Below are 9,721 nucleotides of genomic sequence, written 5' to 3' on the forward strand. Positions count from 1 at the left end.
TATAAAAACCAAATCATAAAATGTAATAGTTCACAGCCTAATGTTCAATATACACATCAGGAACATCATTGGTAACATCTGGCACATCCTCAGGATCAATTTGTGCTAATTGCAAATACATTGAAGTAGCTGTACTAGTAGCTATACGGGTTATCATTGAGCGTACACAGGGTATCACACAACAGGCAATAATCATCAAAAACAAAATAATACATGCTACAACTGTTACAAAGGCTACAATTAGTTCCTTCCATTTTCCAAACGTGTCCTGCATCCACTTGTCTAGCCACTGACCGTGACCTGTATTGGCTCTTAGTTCTATCTGCAATGCTTCAAGTTTATTCATAGCTTGTGTGAATGAACCGTCAGGGGCGGTATTATTGGGAATAAAAGTACAACAAACATCTTCAAACATAGCACAAACACCTCCTTTCTCAGCTAACAGCATATCTAAGGCCATTCTATTTTGCATGGTCATTAAGGAGGTAGCAGACATCTGTTCTCCTAGGGCTTTAAAGGCCGTATTGGTCAGATTGGTGTGTCTTTGCTGATTGTAATAAACATAATTGATCCAGCCTACATTTTTGTTTACCTGTATCCACGGTAGTATTGAGGCGAACCCTGCTGATATTTCTCCTTGTGCCTTTAATTCATTTGGTATCCCGCGTGGAACTCCTATAGCATCTATGTAAACGTTATGTGTCCGTCTGCTGGATACAGGCAGATCCGAGGTTTGTTGTATCAGTAGTTCTTGAGCTAAAGTTACTAGACCGCAGGTACCGGTCCAATTAACAGGTAAGGCTAATCTAAGAGTATTATTGCACATCCAATAAGCATGTGGGATTGGTCTGGTCAGGCGCGAAGCTGTAAAGCCTTTTAATATGCCTCCCCAGTACGAGTCGTTTAGTGTGTTGGGCGAATGCAGGATTGTTGAGTTATCTGAATGCGTACTTATATATGCTTATATATAAGAAAACATATGTCTATATTGTGTCCTGTCAACACTCGCTGCTAGCCATGTTTCGTTACAGCGTGCTCCTGGAGAGTCAGAAAAGAACGTATAGTTTTGTGTGTCATAATTTATGTTTTCAAGTTTTGGTCGGTGTATGCATGTCATCAAGATATTTGGGTGATGGCGCACCTGTGTTGGGGGCGAAAGAGGTTCAGTGTGCGGTCTTCGGGGTGCTTCATTTGGTTGCAGGGGTGGGTAGAATCATTAATCATGCTAACATCCTTACTAGAGACTTGTCCTGTGTATATGAATAAACAATCTAAAGGACTTAGTTCTACTCGCACCGCTTCAATCAGGGTTACTGTTAAGGGCCCCTTTTTATCATTTTTGAATAGCATCTTTGTTAAGGAAAACCTGAAATTGGATATCCCACTATTATTAGCAATCGATTTTCCATCAGCAGATCTAAATCCTCTTTGTCTCCACAATGTGCCAAAGTCGTGCACCACACCGAATGCATAACGGCTATCAGTGTAAATTGTTACCCGCTTATCCACATGTAACTCACAGGCGCGTATTAAAGCCATGCGCTCTGCTTTTTGTGCTGAGTGAAATGGTAATGAGTGAGCCTCTAGTATGATGTCAGGCAATGTCACCACCGAATAGCCACAAAGAAATAAGTTGTCTGAACCATCCTGTCGGTCAGAGGAACACAGCATACGAATGAGTAAGTGTGCTGGCGAATTGGGTGTGCTGCTTGCTTTTATAGTGAGATTTGCTGTTGAAGTCAGTGTAGCTTCATAACCTGAGCGACGTTGTGCGGTCATATGTTGTGTAGTTATGTTTGCTAGAATGGTCGTGACCTGGTGATTGGTGTGTAGAATAGTGTCATGTGAGAGTGTGAGCTTCTCGCAGTCCCTTATCATGATAGAGCAAGCCGCTACTGCTCTCAGGCAGGCCGGCATCCCCTGAACTACTGCTGGCAGCACCTTTGAGTAGAAGGCTACTGGACGGTAGCCACAGCCATGCTCTTGGGCCAATACACCTGCACAGGTTGTGCCGTTCTCTGTGACGTACAGGTGGAACGGTAAGTGGTAGTCAGGCAGACCCAAACAAGGGGCAGAGGTCAGCGCTCCCTGTAATGCATTGAAAGAGGCAGTCATTTCTGTTGACCACAGTATTCGAGGAAGCTTGTCTTTTTTGCAGCATTCACGCAGAATGTGGTCATGAAAAGAACAGTCTGGTATCCACTGTCTGCAATAGTTCACCATGCCTAGGAAAGACAGCATTTCCTTCTGTGTAGTGGGCTTAGGGACAGAGGTCACAGCTTTGACCCTGTCTGTAGTCATGGAACGTTGTCCGTGAGACAGTGTAAATCCCAAATATTGAACAGAAGTCTGACAGTACTGCATTTTCTTTGCTGATGCTTTGTGGCCAGTCTGTTGGAGGTGCTGGAGTAGCATATGTGTGGCAGTTTGACATAGTTTTTCACTTTCAGCACAGAGGAGGAGATCATCCACGTACTGGATCAAGGTACAGCCCTCTGGAGGAATGAAGCCGTCCAGGGTAGCACGTACCACCATTGAGAAAGCCGCAGGGCTGTCTACCATGCCTTGGGGTAAGCGAGTCCATGTGTACTGCTTATCTCTATATGTAAAAGCAAATATCGGCTGTGTGTCCTCATGCACAGGCACTGAGAAAAAGGCAGAGCACAAATCCACCACAGTAAAATGTGTGGCTGTTGCTGGAATAGATGTCAGTATGCTGGGAACATCTGGAACCAGAGGTGGCAGAGGCATGATGACTGCATTAATTTGCCTTAAGTCTTGTGTGAAACGCCATACGCCAGGTTTGTTAGGCTTTGGCACAGGATTGACAGGAGTGTTATATGGAGATACTGTGGGCTTTATTACTCCAGCTGTCAATAAATCTCCTATGATGATGTCTAAGGCTGCGGCTTTTTCAGCGGAAATGGGATATTGCTTGACATATACCGGCTTGTTGTTTTTCAGCTGAGCATGATAAGGTGTACAGTCAATAAATCCTACATCATTCTCACCTCTTGACCATAATGTCATGTTTTGATATTCAGCTGGCAATGTGACAGCAGAGATAGTACAGTGTATGGGGTAGGTTAGATCTATGTGTCGACATGGTGCAGTAATATCATAGCCTATGTCTGAGTTATGTGACAAAACCACTGTTTGGCCTTCACTGGTGTGAGCAGTTATCATGTTGTTGAACAGTGTGAGAGAAACAAATATGTGGCTTCCAGGCATGGGGTTACCTGGTAGTGGTGTCTGTACACGTGTTTGGCACAGTGTGTGACGTGGGGTACCAGTCAGATGGATATTGAGTTCATTCTCCGCTGAGGCGTCCAGCTGACACAGAGGCTGTTCCTTCTCCATGGTGTCGGTGCATAGGGCAGAGAAAACATAGCTGTTATCAGTGTCAGCAAACATTTCACCCTTTGTGTTAAATGAAATACACAAGTTCATTTTTGCCATTAAATCTCTGCCTAATAGATTCACAGGCGAGTTTGGAATAATTATGAATGGATGATATGTAATTTCGTCTGGTTTTGGGCCCCAGCGTGTTTTTAGAGAATGAGTTTTGGGGCATTGCACTAGAGTTCCGTTTATTCCCATGGTGTTGATGCACACAGAGGAAACAGGCCCACTATAGAATTTTCCAGACAGTGAACTTTTAGTGGCTCCACTGTCAACTAAAAAGGAATAAATCTTTTCACCTATTTCTATATCTAACGTGGGCAAGCTTTCTGTGTTACGGGACAATTGCAAATGCAGCATCGTGTGTAGTGCTTCACACTGTCCCTCATCTTCACCTGGGCCTCCCTATTGTCGGTCCAGTCTTTCATTATCATATGGGTGGGGATTAAAATGTGGATTATAAGGTTGCTGCCGAAGTGCAAAGGGGCCATTATTTTGATGTGATTCCTGTCTGCGTTGCCAGTTACCTTGTCTGGAAGAGCTCTGCTGACGCCTAGTGGCAGGAGCTGGTCCTGTGTTTTGTGGTTGAGACATACGTGCTGCTGATTTGCATTCCCTCCTCCAGTGTCCTATTTTTCCACAATAAAAACATACGTCTCCACTCCTATCTCTCCTTCTGAAATCTCCCTGCTGCGCTTGTTGAGGGGACGGGGCCCCTGCATACATCATTTTTTCACTTTCCTCTGAGCCTTCAACATCAAAATTCAACATCATCTTAACACTTTTAGCCTTCGTGCTGTTGGGGAAAAGATCTGCACCAGCTTTTGTTTTGACAAGTGTGATAAAGTTCTTTATTTTCATGTCATAGAGATTATCAGTGGCAGTCAGCTTCAATAGTTGTGAACATTCTGGATGAATATTGTTTAAGAATGTTGTTATGAAAATCTGATCATTTCCTCCTTCAGGCATGCATGCCTCATTAGTCCAGCAGTGCGTGAAACGTTTCATAAAAACTAGAATGGATTCATCTGGCTTTTGCTTGCACATGGTTACTGCATTTAAATCAATTTTATCTCTAGACATTGTGAGCAGAAATTTCTTTAGATTTTGAAAAAAGGCTGTGATTTTGTCATCATTTATCCACAAAAACGAGGTGGTGTTGGCTGCTTGGTCATTTTTAGGGTCTAGTTCCTCTACTTCTTCAATAAGCTGAGATTCAGTCACACCTGGGATTCGTTGACATAATATATATCTATAATCAGGCCCACCCAAGTGGTGGTATCTGGTTTTACAGTTAATTTTGATTTTTTATCGGACCCGTTTAAGGTCTTTGAATTATTCTGACCCATGGTCAGTGATTTCCAGAGGGGTTTAGACGCTTGAAGGATTTAAGTTAGTTTTTATTTTGCTGTGGCACACCTGAGGTTACTTGATTTTTTTGCTAGCAATTTTATCTTTTTAGTGAGCAACTTCTCACTTTTTAACGAGCAACTTCTCGTTTTATGACCCCAGGCAACTTCCTGTGTCCTTTCTGCTGGTGAGCAACTTCTTAGTTTATGACAGCAGGCAACTTCCTGTGTCCTTTCTGCTTTAATTTACAAAACAACAGGCAACTTCCTGTGTTTCTATGTGGGCCACTAAAGAAGGCTCCTCAGCGTATCCCACTTGTTACTATGTGGGCCACTGAAGAAGGCCTCGTCAGCGTATCCCGTTTCTATGTGGATCACTGAGAAAGGCATAACACAGTCTTATAAAATAAAAGACGAGTGCCTACCTTCGTCAGGATCCCACTTCTGACACCAAAATTGAAGGAAACGGTTTCCAGGGCCTAATCCGTGGATCGACTTCCTTCGAGGCGTGGACGTCTATCAGCAGAGAATGTACCTTCACCTATCAGCAGAGAATGTCCCTTAGTCTGTAACACAGTCAAATATATTCTCAAGCAATATTCAAGCATGCCATTCAGCGTGTTAGTACGAGCTCGGGAGCAGCTTGGGAGAACAAGAAAACAGAGACTGCTTCAGATTGTCTTCCCAAATTGACTCAACTTTATTCACAAGTACAACAGTTTATATAGAGGGTAAAATTCATGAGACAGCAGATTATCAGTTTAAACCAGTACAGACCAAGATAAGGGAGCGTCTTCCTGCCCTTGGGTGAAGAAGCATCCTTTGTATAGTGTATCAGTTCAGCTACAATTGTGATTATCTCAGCGACATATTTTCAAGGCACAAAACAAAGAGTTCTTACATTAGTGAAATCTGAAACAAACCATTTGGCCTCAACAGGAGTCTCCTAAAAGATTAAGAAACTAATGTAGCTGAGGGAGTGATCTCTGTGGTATTTCAACCTTGTACCAGCCTGTGATTCTCACACATCAATTCTTGGGTCAAAGAGAAAAATAACTAAAACAAAGGGGCCTTATTGAATGACAGAGTTTTCCTGCATAATGTCACTATAAAACAATATCCAGTAAATGCTCCCATGGTACTAAAATACCTAACAGTGAGCAGATTTTTCCTTCACCATATCAGCCGACTTTATTCTATGAGAAAATACTCTTAAATGACTCTTCTTTAAAAAGTGTTCAGTGTTTTATGTCTGGTCCGTGTGTCATCTTTGTCTTTACAATGTTGCAGCAATACTGTAGTAATGATATGATATGATATACCTTTATTAGTCCCACAAGGGGAAATTTAAATGTTGGTTTAGTGTAAGCTCAGCTTTTTAACTAATGTAAGAAGTGTTATGACTGACTCGTTTTTAATACCTAAATCTGGCCTCAGTGCACAAACCTAAATGAATCGGTACATATGAAAGCGCCCAAGTCACAAGCTGTGTTCAAGGACATGGATAAAACAAAAAGGTTCAAATCTGTGCACAAAAACCCCACAAATCAGTGTCACTGTTTTAAAATCTGCTGCGAGACCGCTCTAAATGTCAGCGTTTTCTTTACGTAAAGACTGGGGTCTGTAACATATCAGCTCGTTTCTTATTTATTAAAGAACATGCCTGACACCAGGCTTTTGAGTTAACGGCTCCATTAGATCTCTGCAAGTATTTTTAAGTATTTTTAGGTTCTTTCCAGCAGGATTTGTGGCTAGTTCTGGAGCTTGACCCTAAAAGATTTCAGTGTGTCGGTGCTTCTGCTTTCCCTGTTGTCCTTCTGTTCCATCTTTTTTTCTGTTTCTGTCAAATTTAAAAACAACTGCACTCTGAAATACACACTCTTTGCAAGATGTTGTCTAAACTAGTGGTTGGAAGGCATAATTGTGTTTGGTCTCTGATGGTTTATTTACACTTTTTGCAGGCCACGCCCACGGACTACAGAGCCATGATGAGCAACAAAGCCAAGAAGTCTATGGACTTCCTGCTGATGCAGGACACCTCCCCGACAATAGCCACGGACGTGTCACTGCAGTACCGCCTCGACATCGTCTTCTGCCAAACGGTCACCTACACATATTTTAATTATTGAATGTCTGAGCTGATGCGTTTATCCTGGAGTGACTCAGAGTGAAGGAGAAGGCCAAGAAGAAGTGTAAATATCATAAAAGCAAGGAGTTCAGAGCTCTACGACTTAGTGTCTTTATGGTATTTATGTGTGTAATGGAGACCAGGGGTTCCATTACCCTTACTTGTATTTTTATTAATTGACTGACTGATTTGTATTTAAAAACCATAATGAAGAAAAACACACACTGGTTGATTGTGATCTTTATTAGGTTTTTTGGGTTGTTATTTAAGTGACTCGTGAAAGGTGAAGAGACAGGGGGACTGGCCATCCTACCTGTGTCAGGAAAAGAACCCGTGTTAGAGCTGTTCACATTTAATCATTTGTCTGTAACCTAAATTAGTTGTATATGTAAAAAGAGAAGTGTTAACAGTACTCACTTTATAAAGAGTAAAAGCAGCTCAATCACCTGCTTATGAGCTCCTGGAGCAAACCAATGTGCCAGGCTAGGGGAGTGTGTGTTGGAGTGATTTTGTTAAAAGTTGTCATTATTGTGCTTGGACCTTGTCTTGAACTGTATGTTCAGATATTTTTCTGTTCCTCCCCCACATGTAGGATGTTGGGGATGTTACTAGCTATAGTTTTCAACTGCAGGCACAATCTATGTAAGATTCTGGTTTCCTTATTTGGTAAGGAATGTTCACTTCCTGCCCTTTACAGTATGGGCTCACCATGTAAATGGTGGACTGTTAAAGAGGTTAAGCCATATACGAGGTTGAGGGGAGATGCCCTTTTATGACTAGAGATGCGGTTAAAACGTTTGTAACCAGGAAGTCACGTATACAGACACACATACACACACACACACACAGTGCCTTAGCTTTTACCACACAACATATGGGGTTTACAATGGGCAGTTGTGTAACTGTTTTCATTCAATAAAAGGCTGGAGTTGGAGTTGTCTGAGTTTGGGTGTAGAGCTTGCAACTCTGAGAATCTGACCAGGCTTCCCCTGCACAAGTAAAAACCAATCGAACTCTGATTGTCTTACTTTGTTCTGAGTCAGCGAGGGCTGAAACCTAACTGTGTGGTTAAGGTGTTTTAATGCAGCGGTCCCCAACCGCTGGGCCACGGACCGTCGTTTGGTCGAGAGATGAGGCTCGGGTGTGAAATGTATGGTTTTCAGAGTTTTTATCGTTTTTTATCGTTATTTTGTTATCGTTTTTATCGTTAACTCTGTTTTCCTGGGTCTTTCACGTGTGTTATGAATAAATCTTCTTTTTTTCCGGTACCGGTACTAGTTTTATTTTGTTGTATTTATCTGTGACACCTTAAAGGCCGGTCCGTGAAAATATTGTCGGGCATAAACCGGTCCGTGGCGCAAAAAAGGTTGGGGACCGCTGTTTTAATGTATATAGAAGAGACTGACGTTTATATGTTATGGAATTATTTATAGGACTTGTTCCAAATCTTCATATGTCTATGATGTGTTATATCTTGGTTATATTGTAGTGGTTTTCTTATGGGGAGGGTTTTGTTTTCCTTTGGTTTGCTGACCCCCAGACTTGGTCTATTCCAGATGCTCACCTGAATCAGGTAGAGTATAACAGGAAGCCATTTGCTTTTCAGAAGGGTTGGATTCTTTGCTGTATCACCATGTGTTCTCATTAATAAAGTACATTTTACTCCAGTCTCGTGCTATTTTAGTGGAAGTGACCCATGACCGTCGGCCAAAACTGACAATATGACTATTAAAAGTCTGAGTAATACTGTAATTTTCTGCTGCTCATTCCTGTGCAACATCCCATTTGGCCTCCCGTCATATTTCTTTTCAAGATTTTCTTATTTAATCACTAGTGTACATATATTTATATTTATAGATACATATATATTTAGTCATCTTTTCTCTTTTACCACGTCTCTCTAATATTTTGCTCTTTACTATTTTTCTATTTTTTATTTTATTATATTTTATTATATTTCTACTGTACCATGCTGCTGAGTGACTGCTGCTCGTCAAACACATTTCATTGCAATGTTGACCCTGTGCTAACTTGCATATGACAAATAAAACTGAAAACAGTAAAGGCAAAGGGAACACATCAAGTAAGGATTTCACACTCCCACTCACAACGGCACTTTCAAAGCATAAAGCCAAATATTTCAAAATTTCATTTTGAGGCATTTTAAAAATGAATGTGTTTGAGTTTCATTGCTCCAAAGCAATGTTTTCATATAAGCAAGACAACAACCAGTTTGCAACCATGTAAGTACAGTCCTCTATTGTAAACAGACGTGTTGGCAATCTGTCTGCGTTTATAAATTAGACAACAGTTATTTGCAGATCTTCATCAATCTGCCTGAGAGTGATTGCAGTCGGTCTGAGTTGGACTGCAACTGTTTTGAGTCAGGTTGCCTCCAAGGAGGCAGTTTATTATTTTCCTTTCCTAGTTGGAGAGATGGCTGTTGTTTTGTTTTTACTGTAGTGTGCTGGGCCATTAATGGCTCAGGGGCTGCAGCGTATCCGCGCCAACACCTAAGGCCAACGTGGAATCACCGGTCAGACTAACATAAAGAAAAAATCTGTTAAATTACACATTTGTATTCATTAAGTCACAGACAATGAAAACAAGCAGAAATCAAGATGTAATATTTTTATAATTTTATTGATGTTAAATTAAAGTCCCAGCTTAGTTATGTTGTCAGTGCAAGTCACTTCAATCTGTATAGCACCAAAGGAAACAATGGTGTTTTCAAGGTGCTTCACACTGTAAGGTAACAACTTACAGTATTAAAAAGAAAACCCCAAAAGAACAAACCCCTCTGAGCAAGCACGAGGCGACAGTGGGAAGGAAAAACTCCCTT

This window comes from Astatotilapia calliptera, chromosome 17 (genome assembly GCF_964374335.1).
Source record: "Astatotilapia calliptera chromosome 17, fAstCal68.1, whole genome shotgun sequence".
In the NCBI taxonomy this organism is placed as follows: Eukaryota; Metazoa; Chordata; class Actinopteri; order Cichliformes; family Cichlidae; genus Astatotilapia; species Astatotilapia calliptera.